This window comes from Rhipicephalus sanguineus, chromosome 3 (genome assembly GCF_013339695.2).
Source record: "Rhipicephalus sanguineus isolate Rsan-2018 chromosome 3, BIME_Rsan_1.4, whole genome shotgun sequence".
Taxonomy (NCBI): Eukaryota; Metazoa; Arthropoda; class Arachnida; order Ixodida; family Ixodidae; genus Rhipicephalus; species Rhipicephalus sanguineus.
Genome location: NC_051178.1, coordinates 130,010,451 through 130,030,695, shown reverse-complemented (window position 1 = coordinate 130,030,695; position 20,245 = coordinate 130,010,451). Strand labels below are relative to the sequence as shown.

The 20,245-nt window shown below is 47.7% G+C and overlaps 1 protein-coding gene across 1 annotated transcript in view; it reads right to left on the bottom strand.

Moving 5' to 3' along the window:
- LOC119387139 (serine hydrolase-like protein) overlaps nt 1-13,240 on the bottom strand; it is a 32,776-nt gene extending 19,536 nt beyond the window's left edge. Inside the window, exon 1 of the mRNA XM_049413384.1 lies at nt 13,160-13,240. The gene's annotated coding sequence lies outside the window, so the exon portion shown is untranslated. The remainder of the gene's footprint in view (nt 1-13,159) is intronic.
- Between the last annotated feature and the right edge of the window lie 7,005 nt (nt 13,241-20,245).

Genomic DNA, 20,245 nt, shown 5'->3' with positions numbered 1-20,245 from the left:
GACGACTGTACATTTCCTATTGTTTCTTCTTATTTATTTTTTTATTTATTTCTCCTGTTACGCAGCATAGAAGGCATTGCATTGGAATGCTACGCTGCCAGCTGCTGGCAGAAATCCTGCAGCTGAAGCATACGCCTGGCTTATTTTTCGAGAGCGCGGCACGTTGCTCGCGATTCGAGTGTCAGCTGACAGATATCAGAATAATTTATTCACTATAGAGGTTGAAGCCAGTGGATGCGCTTGGGTAATGGAGGAAATGAGATTACTGCGGCTCACTGAACGATTCTCGCAATTTATAGCGAAGTTGAAGTTCGTAGTATATAACTAAAACTTCAAAGCAATGCCACTATAATATAGCTCCGAGATAATGGTGTACGATGAAAATAATATTCACCACGGCACACGTACAGGGTCCGTCAGAAGTTCCTAGGCCACGCTGTCACAGAAATACATAGTATAGTGGCCTGGGAACTTTTCACGGACCCTGTACGTATGTGCAACGAGTGGCGAGCAAAGGCGTGCACACAGGAAACAAGGGCAGGGATTGGGCAGGAGGCGGTCTTGCTCTCTTCCGCCCAATCGTTTAAAGGGACACTAAAGGCAAATATTAAGTTGACGTTGATTGTTGAAATAGCGGTCCAGAAACCTCGTAGTGCTGCTTTTGTGCCAAGGAAGTGCTTATTTTGAAATAAAATCACGTTTTTAGTGGTCCGCATCGCGTTAGCGCGCTTCAAATCTCCCGCCTGAAAATACGACTTTCATACGTCACTGCTGCCGTGCCCAACGTTGCCCGCTTTTACTGCGCGGCCGCCGACACTAGTAGCAGCCGAGCGGAAGTAGCGGGACCCACAGTAGCAACAACGGGCGCTGCGGCGAAGACTTGCTCGGATGGGCACATTGAAAGCCTTCACCAAGTTGCGGTTGGTCTCGTAATCCTCAGTACGAAAGGGCAGCGAGCACACAGAGGTTTTGACTGTTTAGCACACTGGCGCAATGGCATGACACTAAGCCACTTCGAGCGTAAGGGTTCATTCCGCGGCACCTTGCTGCAGCACTGGCGTTGTGCACCATTCGGGCATCCGGCAATATCACACGCATGCGGCATTTTGTCGAACTTTCTGTCAGAGCGACTTTCACGAGTGCGCAAAACACGCACGGCAGTACGCGATCCCGAAACTACCACTGAGACGGGCGAGGCGCAGTTCGGCGAAAACGGAACCTTTGAACCACGCGCGCCGTTCCCCATGGCAACGCCACGGAGGTTTTGTTTTCCATGAATCAAGCGGAAACGAACAAACAGCATTTTATTACGTCTTTTGATGCTCGGAATGTTCTTTTTTTACTGCTGCTAGTTTGATTACTAGTGATTTATTGTAGGCCGACTTCCATACCATATCCCGTCATCGGGATCACTTCGAAAATGTCCCACTCGTGGCGCTCATCATGTGATACATTTACTTAATATATAAAGGCAGGGGAGAAAAGGATAACATTCGATCGCTATAGACCGCTAACCATTACATCGGTGCTATACAGGTTGGCGATGCAGGCAATAAAATTAAAAATAGAAGCGTGGGTGGAACAAAATGATATTTTGGGAGAACTTCAGAATGGATTTCGAATCGACAGGCGGCTAACCATTACATTAGCTATACGATAATCTGTTTGTTCTTACTCAGTGTATAGAAATATAGAAAATAGAAAACAGGCCCTTATACGTGGGAGCTTATCTAGATATTACCGGGGCGTATGACAACGTTAATCAGGAAATTTTGTGGGATATACTGGAAGAAGTGGGAAATAGGTGACGACTGTATACAGCTTTTGAGGAAACATACCGAGAAAATACAGTTTGTATAGAATGGGAAGGAATAAGTAGCAAGGACAGCGTTGAAATTAGCAAGGGGCTGAGACAAGGGGCTGTACATGCTGTGACGCTGTTATTCATGGAAAAAAAAGCGAGAGAGATAGCAACATTGGATTTAATTTGTCACACAAACAGGGGCTCGGCACGATGGTTGAGTCACACAAACAGACGAGCTTTCAGGTCTATTTTATGCTGATGCTGATATTGTCTTATTTGCGGACAGTCAAGATGATATACAGCGACTGGCAGATATATGCGGAAGGGAATGTGAGGCTCTAGGACTAGAATTTAGTGCAACAAAATGTGGATTGATGGTGATTCAATGATCACGAAGACCATGCGGTCTTTATACAGGGCCAAAAAAAGGTAAGCGAGTACAAGTACCTCGGAGTATGGGTAAATGAGGGGGATAGATATATGGAGGTACAAGAGAAAGCATCGGTAGCAAAGGGAAAGAGGAATGCTGCAATTATGAAGCACAGAGCTTTATGGGGGTACAATAGGTACGAGGTGCTTCGAGGGCTGTGGAAGGGTGTGATGGTCCCGGGGATTACATTTGGGAACTCAGTGGTGTGCATGAAGTCAGAGGTACAATCAGGAATGGATGTAAATCAAAGGACGGTGGGCCGCCTCGCGTTGGGCGCTCACAGGAAGACGACAAATGAGGCTGTAAAGGGTGATATGGGATGGACAGGCTTTGAAGTGCGGGAAGCTCAGAGCAAAATGAGATTCGAAGAGAGGCTGAGGAAAATGAAGAAGAGTAGATGGGCAAAGAAGGTTTTCAGGTATTTGTATAGAAAAAGTGTTGACACGCAGTGGAGAAAAAGAACTAGGAGGCTCACCAGTAAATATACGGCTAGCAGTGCGGGCGATATGGCAACAAGGAGCATTAAGCGGAAGGTCAGAGAGGCGGAGAGGACTTATTGGATGGCAGCGATGGAAAAGAAGCCGGCTCTGAGTAACTACCGAAAGGGAAAAAAGGAAATAAGGAGGGAAAGGTTTTATGATAATTCAAGGGGAAGCGCTTTGTTTGAAGCAAGGTCGGGCTGCCTGCCAGAACGTGTAGTTATAAGCGAGATTCAGTAACGAAGAAGAAACAATGTACATGCTGCGGGGGAACTAAGGAAACGATGGAACATGTACTGATTGAATGTGGCGATATTCACCCAGGTATACGTGTGGGCACGAGTCTACATGAAGCCTTGGGTTTTAGGGACAACAATGGAAAGCTGAACATGTCCGCGATAGAAATAAGTAAGAGACGGTTAGAGTATTGGTGGCAGAAAAGTAGAGATAAAGAACAAAAATAAATAATGGGGGAATAATAAGGTCATTCTGCCTTAAGAGGCAGAGAGATAGACCGTGAATTTGTATTTTTTGGTATAATAACACAGATTTAATCAATGTAGATAAGGTATTAGGCCAACATGAAACAAGGAAGCTTTTTTTTTCGAGCCTGGTGGCAGACATGTCACCGCCCCGTTACAAAGGGGACGCTCATAGCATCCATCCATCCATTTAGCCATGGCATTTAGCTTAATTTCTCGGTAAGTAGGGCACTGCTGTTGATAATATTGCCGTTTTAGAAGTTGTCATACATTGGGCTTTCACTCTGACATAAATTGTTATTTGCCTTTAGTGTCCCATTAAGGATTGCGCCAAGTCACCCCCGTATCCTAACTCAGTCGGAACTGTGCCGTCATTGTCTAATGTGCTGAGTCATTTACGGCCATGCAAGTGTTTGACGATAACGGGGGCGGAGGACCTCTTACATGTTGCATTCTAAGGACGGTTTACTCCCCGCCTTTACCACGGGAATGCCGGTGACCAAAGGCAGGCTAGGCCATTGTGAGCAGCATGTTTGCTGCTCACAATGGCCTGCTGCTCACATTTGCATTTACACCAACTGTTACAGCTGTGATTTATCATACTTCTTTTCTTTTTTACGGGTGTATAATATGTATAATGCGTACACTACTACTGTATTTCGTGCATGTAGTAAGTTCAGAAAAGCTGCTCGGTCCAAAATTTATTGTTACTATTGTTACTATTTATGTGAATGTTTTCTGCTTTTCTTTTCTTTTTCTTTGCTCCCACTCCTGTAAAAACCCTGCAAAGGATTAACAGTATGTTGAAAATAAATTAAAAAAAAATGTTATTGATTCATTTTCATCTTAACGCGATAGGGTTAAAGAGCTTGTCTCAGGGAAATTCCGCCGACGGCGTCGGCGTTGTTGGTTGTGAGCGAAAAATCATCATCTTGTCCGTGACCGAATAATCGATAAAGATGCAAATAAAATAAATAATAAATATCTTCGGTTCGAGTGAGCATCGAACCCAGGCCGTCTGCGTGGCAAGCAGGTGTTCTACCACAGAGCCACGCCATAGCTTGAAACTGCTTCGAAAAAAAAAAAAACACTATATGAATGTCATGTAGTGGGAGGAGTCTCCTTAACGCATGCAAGGAATATTGCGTGGCAGAAGCGTATACCATCGCGCCAGGCGTCAAAACATGTGAGTCGCGCAACAAGTAGGTGGTGTAAAGCTGCGCACCGATTGCAAAGGATGCAGCTGTGTAGCTGCGCGTGGACGCGTAGTGGGTACTTCGCCAATTTGCAGAAGGAAGAATTATGTCGTAGCGGGCAGTTCGCAACTGCACTTGTAGTAGGTATTCTAGGATACTTTGAAATGGCCAATGTTACGCGCACAAACGTTCCTTTCCCCTGCGGCACGGTTGAAGACGATGCCCACGGGACCCGATTACGCTTACGCATTCTACTCATGAAGGCGGAGCTTAAACGTCCTCCAAGCTCCCACCATCACAATTTCCCCGTATATCATCATTTCACTATTTCATCGCAGCTCCTGGCTATTTCAATAGTGAAATAGCCAGGTGAAATAGCCAGGTGAATCGCCATATAGTGAAACAGCGCAGCTATTGGCTTACCAAGGAAGCATGACGTCAAGAAACCTGACGATCACAGTCTGCGACAGACACCACAAGGTTTGACCGAAGTCCCTCAATGTAATAAAGTGTCAATATAATAAAAGTGTAGCTGTCAATACTTCTGTCTGCTTCTAAAAAACGGGGCTACAGCGTGCGGGATTTTCGAGTGGCACAGTAACGGCCTTCGGGGACTCTCGATCGACGCCGGATTCACCAAAGGAGCGCACTGATAAGACGCAGCGATACCACGCAACCACACGACAGCTGTTGACGACTCTATCGCTCGCATACAATCTGACCCAAACACGCGCTGCGCAGCTCGGAGTGACCGCAAAGCACGCGCATGCACTATCGCGACGTTCCGGCGCTATCTCGAGTCGTCGTCGAACGTGTTTATTTATTTTGCTCAACGTACAAGGAGTCGCGCTTTGTTCCGGCCATCCGGGTCATCCATTTGCTGCACTCCGTAGTTTGCGGACACCTCCTGCCACTGAAACCGGTGACGACCGGTTTCGTGGAACGCACGTACAGTATACACACTTATCATTGGAGTCTTCAAGCGAAGACAACGTAGTGAATAGTGAAGTGCAAGAGAGATGGTTGCGCCGCCCAGCAAGTGCCGCAGCTTTCTGCTAGCATTGGTTGCTTCGATAGAAAGGGATGATGGGGAAGCAAGCGGGATGCCGCTCTCCCATCCTCCTCACCCCCGTAAGTGACACTTATGAAAATGACCATCGGTCAGTGCTTCGCAAAGGCCACGTAAGCCATGCGCCACTGCAAGCCCAAACTCTTGTCTTTCTCAAAATAAACCTATTTGTCTCTCGAAGTTAATCCCAAAGAAACCTGAATACAAGAAACGAGTGCACGTATATTATACGCTATATTAAAGGGGTCCTGCAACACTTTCCCAAGTAACCGTCGAATGGCTTCATTAAAAGAGTTTATTGCCTCACGAATCGACCACCGCAAAAATTTGTAGAATCCATCAAGTACGAGCGGAGTCACAGAGATTTGTCGCCTGCTGTAATTTCTTTCTCTCTTCTCTCATCCCGACGAGCGCGCTGGAAGCAGGGAGGGATGGCACGGGGGAAAGAAGTTACGTCACGCGCACGTCATTACCTCGAGCACTTTTTTTGTCCCTCGAACATGCGGCTTACTTTCAGTGTGATCGCCAGCGCGCGCGGGCACGTGGCGGCCGCTCGCGGCGGCCACGGAAACTATGCATCTCACGATGCTCAAATCGGTCAATGGCCGTGAATTTGGGTATATGGCGCGGTCATTTTGGTATATGTCATCATTTGTAGAGAGAAGAGGAAGCGATTTCTAGCTGACTTTGACAATTAACTGTAAATTCCAGGCCGCGTGCTGAGCCATAATGTTTGGCTCGCGTGTTCTCAGGAGCCTCGACTACCGATCGGCAGCGTCTCCTGACGATACTAAAAAAGCGTTGCAGGGCCCCTTTAAAAGAGCTTTCGGAAGCTACAAGGCCAGAACATCACTTGGTACTTCAGTGGGTTCCGAGTCACTGCGGAATCAAGGGAAATGAAATTGCAGATGAGTTGGCAAAAGCCGCTCATCATTATACACAAACCCGCCTATGTCGCAATGCGACATACATCGCATATACGAAGATTAAAACTGGAATTATGTTTGTCCCACCTGGTTCTCAGACAGCACAAAGAAATCGCTCTTGTACGCTGTTGACCCTAATCTTGAGTGCCAGTTAGATTTTCAGCTCCCACGACGTATCGACACACTAATGCATCGCCTAAGACTCGTAATTGCTTGCACAAAGCACTTTTTGTTCCCGATTCACCGTGCGCCATCGTCAACATGTTCGTGCGGCCACGACGACAAGGATGTGCACCATGCGTTGCTAGACTGTTTTAAGCACATGACACATAGACAGCGACTTGAACAGGAACTCCACTCGCTGGACTCGGAGCGAACGTTCTCGTTGGCGAAAATACTAGGCCCATGGCCATCTCGGATCAATCACAAAGCAATTAAAGTGCCTCGACGTTTTTTTTTCTTTTTTTAATACACTATTATTTGTGATGAATATTGAGCGGACTACATTGAAAGTGTGCATTGCAATCGTATGTGTGACCTGCTCAAACGAGAACTTTTGAACTTACCAAATGTAGGACTGTATATATGTATATATACTAATTTTGTTTCTCTTTTTTTTTTCTATCTCAACACCAAGTCGGAAAGGGGTAGCCATCACCAGCAATGGCCACAACTCCTTCATTTATTTTTTATGTCAATAAATAATAATAAAACACAAATGTGCGTAAGAAACAACGGGACTGCCGCGATTTCACACATCCTGAATGTTCCTGAACATATCCTGAACATATACACTCTTAAGAGTGTATATGTTACACAGTGCACCTGAGTAAGGTGTAGCTCAGGTGTCACGTTTTGTCAAGCTACTGAAAACTGTTTTCGTGACGGCGTGGGCCAGCGAAGCGTCAGCCGCTGAGCACACTATAGAGCTCCACACGTGAGAAATAGTCGCGGGGCCATAGCCTCCACCGCGCGCGAAGTGCGCGGGCCCCCTTCGACACACAAGGCCCGCGCTTTCCGTCGATGCAAGCGCCCCGGCAACAGCGTCATCCGTCGACCGACGGCAAGCCGAGAGGGCTGCTGGAGGGGGGCGTGCTTCGGGAGGGCGTATAACCCAAAAGCCCGCGTCGAACAAAACGCTCGCTTTACAGGTAACTTCACAGCTATACGCTGTGGGCGGCCAATTTGCTTGGTCCGAGTTTCCGGCGCCGCAGAGTGGGTACGGACGACACGCAAGACACCGACGACTGCGAAGTGGGTCAGTGCGTTGACGTGGCTATTGTATTTGTATGTACACCCGCAACAACAACTCGATGTCAGGGGACACGGGGAGAAAGCCGTTCTATGGGATTGCACGATTGCTGTCCCAGGGGCGTAGCCGAGATTTGTTTACGAAGGTAGGGGGGGAGGGGTTGATCCCCCCCCCCCTTAGCCCCCGCGCGCGCTGGCTACGCCGGTTTGATTGTGTCTATCGCACAATGCAAGTCGAGTGGGGCCTCTGTATCACACGCGCCATGTAGATAGGGCTCGTTTAATGAAACGGGCATACGTATAGACGCCATCACCGCGGTCCCCATAGATTATTAATAACAGGAAGTCGTTAATGATAAATTACGCAAATGCCTGCCGCTAGATGCCGTGATTGGTTAATAGAGATTGCTATTATAATTGCCATTAGCAACAATGCTAGCGCAAGGACATGCTGCACAAACAACTACACTAAGAAAAAACAGTGTGATTAATATTTCGCTGGCATCGATGAAGAAACACGAGTCGTGTCATCACTGCTTCCGCAGAAAACAAGAATTGCTATTATGAGTTAATGAGACAGGCCTTCTTTCAAAATTAACAATACATGTTTAATCACGCAAATGTTGCCTGTTGGAGAGGCACTGAAGAATCCGGGAACACCTATGACTCGGCTTCGGCCCGTAACAATTTGAGTGAAATATGCATTTTCGTAGCTGGCCGGGTACACCTATATAGTCTATATACCTATACATTAAACAATGATTACTGCGCAAACACTACAAGGATACGCTTTTCATACCTCGTGCTCAGGAATGTCTTGCGTGGCACTTTATTTTTTCCCCATCACATTGCAAACATCAAGAGCCTATATAACCGTGCGCCTGCCAGCTTAAAGTGAGAAGCGGCCACGCCAAACTTCGAACGGTATTCTCGGTTGTTAGTCGCAATCATGGAATTTGTAAGTTCACTCTATAACCGTGTTACCTCAACTTGCAGTTACTCACGTAACGTATACGACAGGACGAAACTATGTATTCGGACCATGTTACTCGATTCAATTTCTTTACATCAGGCGAGTCGCAGCAACCCTTCCTGTCGATCACCACATTGTAAACTCAAATGTCATGTCTTCAATGAATTGATTACCAACCAAAAACACCTGTATGCCGACAAATCTGCACGCCTGTGCCGCGAGCCATCAGAAGGAAGTCGGGTCCATACCGCCGAACTCATAGGAAGTCAGCGAGTTTATTAATAAGGAGGTCACGCGCCCTCTTCACGCCGAAGTGGCCTCTTTCGGTGCCGCGCAGGTTCATGCGTACAACATGACGTGGTGGGGAAGAGAAGGAAAAAGAAAAAGCGGAACGGAACAGTGTACGCTAGCGCGGCCGTGATCTCTGCGTTTCCGCGCTTATAGGAGTATGTGCCATGTACATATACAAGACGTGTGTGCAGCGGGTTATTCTGTAATTGCCCCGCCCGGGACATTTGTATACCCGCAACAGCTAGTCCAAGCGCATGAGACGTGCTTTGTCGGAATTGTGTATATCTAGACGCATCTTAAAGGAGAATGGATACGGCATCGGTGATGATATCCGTGGTCATAAGAAAGACTTTATCGCTGCCAATAAACACGATTTAATGGGCAAAGCGTATTTATACCCAGGCTCGAAGCAGCGTGACACACCCGCCAGCTTCAGAACATCAATGCTTTCCGAATATTTATTTCTTTGGCTTTTGGCGAAGCCGCGGTATGTTTGTAGCAAAGGGGCGTCCTTGAATGCCGCTGTAGCCATTAAGGACAGCCTTTATTTAAATAAAATATTAATTAATTAGTCGATATGTAGTTTTTCCAGCTCTAGATGTGTGATCAGTAAAGTGATCGAGGTGCGCACAGGACATTCTTGCTAGCTTATTTTGCTAGCAAGAATGTCAACACAACGGAGCATAGGTCGACAAAAAAAAAGGTGCAGCTCACTCAAACTCATTCATGAAATATATTTCGCGCTTAGGGCTCACTCGGACTCAGACTCACTAAAATTTTTCTCAAACGGCCTCACTCGAACTCAACGCACCAAAATATTACTCATTCGGACTCACTCACACTGACACTCGCGGCTCGATCTGAGTCCTCGTGAGACTGAGTGAGTCGACCTCATGAGTTCTTAGCGTATACTAGTTAACTTTGTCAGTCATAGAGTCGATGCTCTTTAACACCAATATCTCACGTACTGGGTGGTCTACTTGGCGCCTTTTGATCTACCTTAAAATACTAGTTATCAGTGCTTGCAGTCCAGGAAGAACATTTTTATTTAAAGAGATGACCCAGACGAGATATTTTTATCAAGAACTTCCGTGAAAGAGTTTGCGGAAGGAAGGGGGGGGGGCAGGGGGGCAGGGGGGGGGCAGTCAAGGTACCTCCCCTCCCCCTGTAACTCAAGCCTGTGATAAATAAATATTGAGCTGCAGTATGATCACTTGTCCGTTCAAGTATATGTGTGAGTAGACGTGAGTATAAACGTAAGCCGACAGAAGGCCGATAGTGATGCTGAGTTGAGTAGATAGGACCATAGGTTGGCAAAAAATGTGGGAGCTCCAACTCAGACTCACTTGGGGTTCACTCGCACTTAGGCTCACCAAAAGTTTTCCTCCGCTAGACTCACTCGGACTAAGACTCGCCTAAAATTTTTCTCAAACGGGCTCACTCGGACTCAGACCTCTCCAAAATGTTACTCACCCGGACTAACATCAGACTCATTAGTGAGTTTGCCGGCCTATACAACGGAGCGTGACTACGTCTGGTTCAGATAGCTGCTTCGCCAGTGCAAAATGAGCTGTAAAACGGAGAAGAAATAAAAGACCCCGTCACCTTCCATGCAGGAAATCGATTCACTGTATGAAGATACACGAATCAACCGTCACAGCAACGTTTCACTGAATGCTGCAGATTCGAATTCCATTGACTCAAGTCGGTCAAAAATATAGGGCTTACCTTTAAATTTGTCCGTGGGTGAAGGCAGGTGTAGCCCATATATAGGCTGGCTGCGCAGTTTCATGCAGAGCAAACAAACAACCCGCGGCTAAATTTACGTTGGAATTAAATCGTATGTCACTGCTATAGTGAACCTGTCGGAAAGCCGCTGAAATACTGCCATGCAAAAAGCACTGCGCAATGGCGGAACGCAGCGCGTGCATCCGTATAAGGAACGAACAGGTGGTCCTGGTCACGATATTCAATTTGATTAAATTTCTTTTAAGCGCATGTTGTGTATGCATAACAGTGCTTCTAAAGTTACTTCCGTATATGTTACTAAAGTTACTTCTATATATATATATATATATATATATATATATATTATATATATATATATATATATATATAATATATATGGTTGTTAAACCGATATCTGAAGGGCGTTTCGGTTTGTCCAATGTACTGTAATTTGCAGACGGAACATTCGAGCCAATAGATGCAATTGTAAGTGTCACACGTGAAATTTCCTTTAGTTTATAGAAGAAATCAGAAGCAGTGCTTTAGCAATGTGTGACGTCGTCATATGCGCGCAACCTTGCATCGTGGTTTTTTGCAAGGTCGACAACCGACATTATCGCGAACCCCTGTTTTAGATGAAGTTAGGATGTCATGCAGATTGCGAGACCGTCTGAAGACTACCCGAGGTGGCAATGGAAATATTACTTTAAGATGAGCACTCTGCGCTAGTGCAGAGTGCTCATCTATATATATATATATATATATATATTATATATATATATATTATATATATATATATATATATATATATATAATCACAGGGGGCCTCTAACACATCGCCTCCACCAAAATGCGGCCTCCGCTGCCGGGATTCGACCCCGCTACTTTGGGTTCAGCAGTCGAGCACCATAACCACTAGACCACCGATGGCGGGTCTTTAAGCAGCGGAGGACACCTTTTTCCACCGATTCCGCCAATTTATGAATTTTGAGCGCACTTAGCGAAAAAAAAAATTGTACACTTCCATGATCACAGTAATTTTCCCTACAAAAAGAAAAAATGAATAGAACGTGATGCGTATTTTATTACACCTTTGTGAAGCGAGGAATTTGAGAAAAAGAATCGCAAACATGGTAAACTGATCAATATGCCTGTAATACAGGAATTTATTGCTGTAGATAAGTTAAACTGTGGATAAAAAAAAACTGGGTAGATATTGACTTTTGGATTTGCACTTTCTTTATAGATCATTCTCGTAGCTTTGTCAGGCACTGTTATACTTCAAAAGTGCGTTGAAACCTGCCTTTTGTCAGAAACGTCGAAATATGAAAGTCATTTTTCAAACAAGGATGTTTTTTTGAATTCACCTGGTTATAGTTAACTACGTTGTCTACCATTCTGCATTAAAAAATGCATTATTTGAATTACTATCAAGTTACAACGCGTCAAATATGACCAACGCAGCCGTCGATATTGTGCAGCGAATCGAATTCCGGTTGTTCAAAAAGAATTGTACCCGACATACAGTCACAAAAAAGCCTTTAACAAAGAGGAAGCACCGCCAGATTGCATGGCGTCGCAAGCTTTGTATCCAACGGTTAGCAAAACTAACGGTGACAATTATGTTCAGAGAGTAAATGGAATAAGTAACGTAACACTGTGAAAAGTAAATGCCGTCATTTAATCGCCAACAAGGTTCACATCATGCCAAGAAATCTCTGCCGGTTAGTTTGCGGCGCAATGTCAGCGCCATACATGACATAATTGGATGGGGGGGGGGGGCTACGACGAACCTTCGCCCCCCCCCCCCCCTGAAGGGGAACCCTGCGCACGCCTATGCCGCCGGCCACAAAAATGTGACTTCATGTTTTGCAGCATCGCAGGATGGCGCAGCTAGTGACCTCAGAGCGGGTATACGACAAAGAAATTATTCTTGCGTGCTCGAGTCAGCAGCAAGTCTTATTCGCGCTCTATTCCCACACAGCTCATGCTAGGCCATTGTACTGTATATATATAATCAACACCTTCAAACGGCACATCGTTCAAAGTGCACATGGTTCGGATGCCTTCGCGTACGACACGTCTCTCTCTTGCACGAACTTTTGGTCGTTAGACGCTCTAAACTTCGAGCAGAGTGCTTCCACGTCACAAGTACAGTCGAGTCCCAATCTAATATGAGTTAGCACGTATACAGGCACGTAAACACGTGGCCGTCAAGCCGCGTCAAACGTGCGCGCGCTCACGCACTACAAAGCGGCGGCGGCGTTTGCAATGCGGAAGTATGCCGACCTCGCTAGCGAGCAGGCCTCGCACGAACGACAGCAGCGCAACAGGCCGCTGCTCGTTTGACGGGTCGCCGTCGCATCGCGAGAGACAACGCACCTGAACGGCATCATCAGCTTATATGCGTCAAACGAGAAGCGAATAGCGCTGGGAGCGAAGCGGAGCCGATCGGATCCGCTCCGAGAGGAGACGACGCGCGTCCGATCCTTTTCGTCAGCCGAAGAAAGTGAAAGCGTGCGTCACTCACCTGGTGCTAGGGGGTCGAGGATCAAGGGCGACTGAGCCTAGAAACCCAGCGCTCCGGTGACACCGATTTTCGCGCCTTGGGTCGCGAGAGAGCGATCTTGGCTCCGACGGGGGGCGCGGGCTAAATCGAGTAACGCGCGCGCGCGCCACGCAAACACACTCCGCGCTAGCTGCTCGCTGCCGTCCGTGCCGTCCGCCCCGAACGTAACACTACGGGCTCTCGCTCGGGAAACCACGGCGCGAGGCGAATGTTCCGCTTAGACTGGCGCTCGCGGACCAGCAGGCCGTCGCTGCTGCCGCTGGGACGCTATACGACGCCACGCTCAGTTGCGCGAGCCAGTGGGTGTGCACAACACTTTCTCTCCGCTGGTTCAGCGTTTGACTTCCCACCAGGCGACGACGCGCCCCCGGTTTTCATTTTCTTATTTAATTTAATTAGCCTGCTTCTTTTAGAACAGCGAGAGTGCGGCATAACGTTTGCCAGAAGCCCGGGGGTTCGGCGCACTCAATGTTGAACTGACACAGCGATGACGCAACGCCCCTTTATGCGAGTTCTGTGGCGTACGCGGACACGTTTCTTGGCACACCACCGTCTCCGGAGCGGGCGATCTCGTGTGCCCACGGAGTTCGTGGATGTCGTCATTGGGCAGACCTTTCCAAGTGCGATGTCCCGTGCGTGGCCGCTGTGCCCGCCTACGCTCGATTTGGGACTGTTGAAGGGGGATTGTACGAGGCTGTTGGTAGGAGGATAGCAGGCCAGTGGTTGGCGGCAAACGGCGTTCCACCACTTTCTGCTGAATCACTGAGTGAAAATCCTATGCACTCAAGCGACAAAGCGTCCGAGATACTGGCGGGTGAGGCCGCCCCCATTAATCAGCTAATGAGGGACACCAAATTTTGCCCAACCCGCCAAACCTTTACTCAGCCCCGTCACTGTTTTGTGCGGGCTTCTGACGACTAATGGCGACCGAGGGAGCCTGATGTTGCATTCCAACGGCTGTTTACTTCCCACCGCGTTACACCCGGAAAACCGGGGACCAAAGGCAGGCCTTTGTGAGTAGCGCGCCATCGCTTCTTTTACAGCGGACTGGACTGGAAAAACTGTTTAGGTACTGCAGGACGCGCTTAGCGTGTAGCGGCCGTCTTCCAGGTTTACCTTCTACAGCGTAGCTCTTAAAGGACCCCTGACACCAAAATTGAATCCTCGAGATGTTTGTGTTGTTTAAATTTTCTGTAAACGGGGGCACTTCTGACCGATTATTAGTGACGAACGTTGCCTTTAAGATATCTTAATTTGGTTTTAAAGTAAGCGTGAGTAGAGCACTGCACGGGCCTGGGCCAGCCCGGCCCGCTCGGCCCGCGGGCCGGCCGGGTAAGGGATTGTTGGATCGGGCCCGTGATCTTCGGGCTCGGGTCGGGCTCGGGCCTGAGCCAGGCCAGTGTTAGGCCCGGGTCTCATACGTATCTGTATATTGCGTGTGTACGTTGTTTGGCTTTGTTTTTGTTGTTTTGAGGGGTTTAACTTCCCGAAGTGACCCAGGCTATATGAGACGCCGTCGTTGAGGGCTCCGGGTAATTTAAACCACCTGGAGTGCATTGGCATGCACAGAAATTGCACAGTACAAGACGTCTACAATTTTGCTCCATCGGTATGCTACACGTAATTTCAAGAAACGCCTAATATAAGTTTCCACCATTATAGTGAATGAAAGACGTTCTTGGGTACCGTGTAAGGAACCAACGGTAAACTGCCTAGATTAGTGGATATAAGATGTGCGCGTTTGTATCTATATAGGCAAACATTTCGAGTATGCAGCTACGCTCGCATGCCCGCCGCGCCTGTTTCCGCCTGCGTGACTCCGTAGACTGGTCAACGCGACTTGTGATTCATTAATATCTGAGGAGCTGTTTCTCGTGCAGTTTAAGTGCAAGATGCGGAGCGACTCTTATCACAGGGAGAAGGCCATTGTTGATTATCCCATTACTAGTGGTGAGGCGCCAGACCATAGCGACACTCGTTTCCCCGAGTGTGGCTCACAACCTGTGGAGCTATTGTATTTTGTAGTCGTTCTTTGAAATGCGAAAATAAGATTGCGTGGTTAGCACTGCGTGCGTACATGAAACAGCCAGCTATGACTCCAGTTATATTTTATATTGCCTTGCAATTATTTCGCAAGAGTGTTACGGGCGTAATTAACCGAAAGTATACACAGTACCAGTGAAAGTCGTTACACTGAAAGAAGTTGCTAAAACAATCTCTAGGAAATATCTTGTGTGCGGCGGGTATATCTTCACAAACCAAAGGTTGGACAGTGCCTCCTTTATGCTCAAGGCATAACTAGCTGAAACGGGCCGGGTACGGGCCACATTTAAGAACATCGGGCCGGCTCGGGCGGGCCGGAGCATGGCGTTTTCGGGCCGGCCCGGAAAAATCGGCCCGTGTATGCTCTAAGCGTGAGTGCTCATTTGAGTTGGCTGCACCTCGCGACATCCTGGTATGACGTAGATCAAGGCCCCGCGTGACGTTCCACGAGTAAAGCAAGTATTGTGGACGTCACAGAAGGTTTGCCGGGGTGCACACAATACCACGACTGGCACCCGGCGAGGGCTATTGTTCCTTGAGTATGAAGTTGGGCATGTTGGTAATGCATGACTGATCACGTAGCGCAAAATTTGACACAGGACAAGAGAGGGGGCAATGGCTGTCGCTTCAAGTTCTGGGCAACAAGGATGATGCCGCGGGAAGAAGACAGCTTCGAGAACTTCAGCGCATCATTCACCAGACAACAGAAGCCATCTGGGCCTGTGACTTATCTCGTTTGAGGACGGACGTCAAACCAAGGAAAAGGCATGATGAGAAAGGCAAGAGCAGCGTTCACAAGTTAGAGCCGTTACAGTTGCCACCGGAAGTGACTGAGACCCTCTCACTTGGACCGAAGTTTGCGGTTGAGCCGAGGCTTTCCGCGCCTGAAAGGCTCTCATTGGTCCGTCAAATTTCCGGGAGGGCACCAGTCTCGGAACAAGGCCGATGTGTTTCAGCGGGCGTTGACGTGCTCCTCCGTTCGACGCAACACCCATCTAGGTTGCCGCTAAGAAAAGTGGAGGCCTACCTCAAGGACAACGCCCTCGCCGTGCTTCCCGCCGACAAGGAAGGAGGGTTTGCCGTTCTTTCTTTCAACCTTTTCCATTCTAAAGCAAGCGAAGCTATTTCATCGGTGTTCAAATGCAACGACAATGTTGTTATTTCAAAAGTCAAATCTGAGGCTAAAAAGTTGTGTGAAAAGCTTAACCTCACTAAACTAGCTAGCAGCATAGCAAATAGCCAAAAAGATTTTCTTGAGGCATTCTTCAGTGTGAAAACACATAAGCCTGAAAAACCATTTCGTGTCATCGTATCAGAAAATGGCACGTGGCAAAAATGTGTAGCGGTGTTCTTGCAAAGTAAGCTTGGCCTTTTAGCAGTAGACGACCCGTTTCTGGTCAAAAATTCCGGTCATGTTCTGGATTTCATCCGACCTCGTTCTAATCAGCACATGTGCGCATTTTCCATTGACGTAAAAGACCTGCATTATTCGCTGCCTCATGAATCATTTCTTTGTTGTATACAAGAATGCATTGACAAGTTTGGTAGTATAGCGTTTCAGAACAGTGCTGGTGTGCCGTCTAGTAGTTTTTTAGAACGTTTATCCGTTTACTTGAGAGCTACCTTTATCCAATGGGACGGGAAGCCCCACCTTCAAAAGGAGGGTATATGCATCGGGTCATGTATTGCTCCAATCTTAAGTGACCTGTTTTTAGCCAAGCTTGACAGAACCGTTTCCGGCGACCTATGTGACGAGCATATCACGCGCATTTTTAGATTTGTTGACGACTTCCTCATTCTTCTTGACTGTGACCCCATGTCCTGTGCTCTAGACATCCTCAATTTCATCAAGGAGCGGTTTAAACCCCTCTTGTTAACACACGAGTTGCCAACTAACAACACTCTAAGATTTTTAGACATAGCCTTTACTTTTCACCAAGACCACACCTGTTGGGCGTACCAACCCAGGAGCAACAAACCTCTGCTTCCGTATCATTCCGCCCACACAAAACTCGTTAAAAGAGGTATTGTAAACTTGTGCTTTCACAATGCATTAGAAAAGTCTCGCCCCCATCTAATGGCAGCCAGCTTTAAAGAGCAAGCAGAGCGACTTTCGAATGCCGGTTACCCTTCTCACATACAGGTTTCAGTTGCGGAAAGTTTGGTGAAGAAGCTTCAGCTCTCGGAACAAGCGATCCCACATGTTGAGCCAGTAAGGCCTCAGAGGCTTGCTGTGGTCCCGTATCTACATGGAGTCTCCCACAACTTGAAAAAGGTTGGGGAGCGGGCCAATGTGAAGGTGGTCTTTTCTGCCCCGAAAAAGCTGTCGTACTTGTGCACCAAGGATGTTTCAAATGCAAAACGAGGTTGCTCAAAAAAGCACAAAATCCCGTTCGTCACATGCACAGCAAATGCAATCTATCAGATACCTCTTTCATGCGGCAAGAAGTACATAGGACAAGCTGGCCGCTGTATTAATGACCGGCTCCGGGAACATGCTTGTAATGTCAAGAATGGTCGCGATGGTTCTTGGCATTGCACTGCAGCACGTGTGGCTGCAAACCGCTTTTACAGCGAAAGCTGTTATGAGATCATTTCAACGGCCGTTTTTGGTGGCGTAGTTGTCCGCCGCCGCCGCCGCCGCTGCCGCCGGTGTCCGTAACCACTATCGCTCGAAATAAGAAAAAAAAACGAAATAAGAAAAAATTTCCAGGATTGAACGGGGTTCGAACCCGGGCCCTCTGCGTGGGAGCCCAGTGTTGTACCTCAGAGCCATGCCTGTGCTCGGAACTGCCTTGCAAAACGACGCTATACAGGCTTCATGTCCAGAAGGAACCACATTAACATATTAATTTAGTGTGGTAGAAGAGTGAAATAACAACCACGCACCACACAACGCGAATTCTGTAACCAGGCGTCACACAATGCGAATTGCGCAAAGAGTGGGCTGTTGGATGCTTCCAACCCACTACAAGGGGCCCTGCAATAATTCTTCATCGTCATCAGGCACAACACCAACAAGTGCGCATAATGCCTTAGATGGTTTCAGCGGGTACCACGGCTCTCCGTTGAATGACGAAAAATGGCATAGTGGCTGCTTCCCTACTTCACAGAAATGATGATTTATAGCGTAGTTGGTTCCTCACAAGTGCACATGCATTGGTTGCCAAGGAAGCCCATGAGCCCATCATCCATTTCCTCAGGTTGGTTGGTTGAAAAACTTTATTTGGGTCCTGCAAGGCGCGCGTCAGCGCGCAGCGGGCGACTCCCACGTCGGGACCGTCAGACCAAGCCTGCCGGACGCTCCGCGGGCCTGCTGGAGGGCCCAGAGCTGGTCAGCCAGGAGGGAGCTGCGGAGGGCCGCCTCCCACCTGGCCGAAGCAGTATCGGGGTTAGTGTGCGTTGCCTTGCACTCCCAGAGCATATGTGCTAGAGTAGCTACGTCTCCGCATGCGGGGCAAGCGTCACTGGGGAATACCTCGGGATAAATGGCGTGTAGGGAGCTCGGATTAGGGTACGTCTCCGTCTGCAGTAGTCTGAGCGTAAGGGCCTGAGGCCTATTAAGTTTGGGGTGAGGGAGTGGGTACACTCTTCGCGAGGGTCTCAATAAAATTCTTCCCCCCTCTCTCTGTCTCTCTTTCTCACGTCAATGTATGTTATATTGCATGGTGGGAGAGTCAAATAGCGACCGGGCGTCACACAATGCGAATTACGTAACTGGTGAGCCGTTTAAAGCTTCCAACCCATTACAAAGGGCTGAGCCACAATTCTTCATCATCATCAGTCGTCACGTAAACAAAGTGCACATAATGCACATAATGCCTTACATATGTGTAGCTGGAACCTCGCTTCTGCGCACAATGACGAATAATGGCGTCGTAGGCGCTTACCAATTTCACAAATATTGTGATTTATGGCGTAGTGGGTACCTTGCTAGTGTACTTGTATTAGTAGCCCCAAGAGAGTTTACAACGGGCTCCAGAAATGCTGCTCTTCCAGCTTTCGCTGTGACTGTGCTGCGCTTTCCGCGCAGGCCTGGCATTTTTTTCATGACACCGTTATCGTGGGAAAAAACAGAAATAAAGCGACAAGAGAAATTATCGAGGCAGAGAGGATTTGTAGATTAGGGCTGAACTGCGTCAGCACTCCCTCTCTCGGGCTTTATCAAAAAGAATTGTCCTTCCTGAGAATGTAAGATTTTCGCGCATGGCAATTGTGAGCTTCTTGAATGATTTGTTTGTTTTTCGCATTTCGAGAGTATATATGTGTACGCTCCTCGAAATAAACCTTGTTGGAAGTAAGCGCTCGTCTTCGTCCCCCTCTCTTGTCCTGTGTCAAATTTTGCGCCACGTGATCAGCTATTGTTCCTCACCCCTATCGCTCTGTTGTCGGGCTGCTCTCGAGGTAGTTTTCCTGAGGGGACACGCGCTTAACAGGTTTAACCCATACCGAGACACCCACATCGTTTCAATCTCTACCGCGCGGGGCCCCGATTTGAAAACTGCTCTTTCAACCACTTTCAACGTCACCACAGCTTGAGTGCACGTGGTCTTTGACGCTGCCCCACATGGGGCGCTAGTTTCTTGTGGTTTTTCGGCGGGCGTTTTGAAGTGACGCTAAAATGGTCACAATTAACTACGCTAGAATTAGTTATACGACAGGGGCGTAGCCAGAAATTTTTTTCGGGGGGGGGGGGGGGGGGGGGGTTCAACCATACTTTATGTATGATCGTGCGTGCGTTTGTATGTGTGCGTGTATGTATATATATATATATATATATATATATATATATATATATATATTTACGCAAGCAAAGCTGAAAAATTTCGGGGGGGGGTTGAACCCCCCCCAACCCCCCCTTCTTCCCTTGGCTACGCCCCTGTTATACGATACGCTAGCGCATTTACGATTTAACTTAGGGATTACCAGACACAAAGCTACAAATTACAGTAAAGAAGTCACAAACAAAAATTTTGCTGTCAGGGGTCCTTTAAGCTTTTCGTT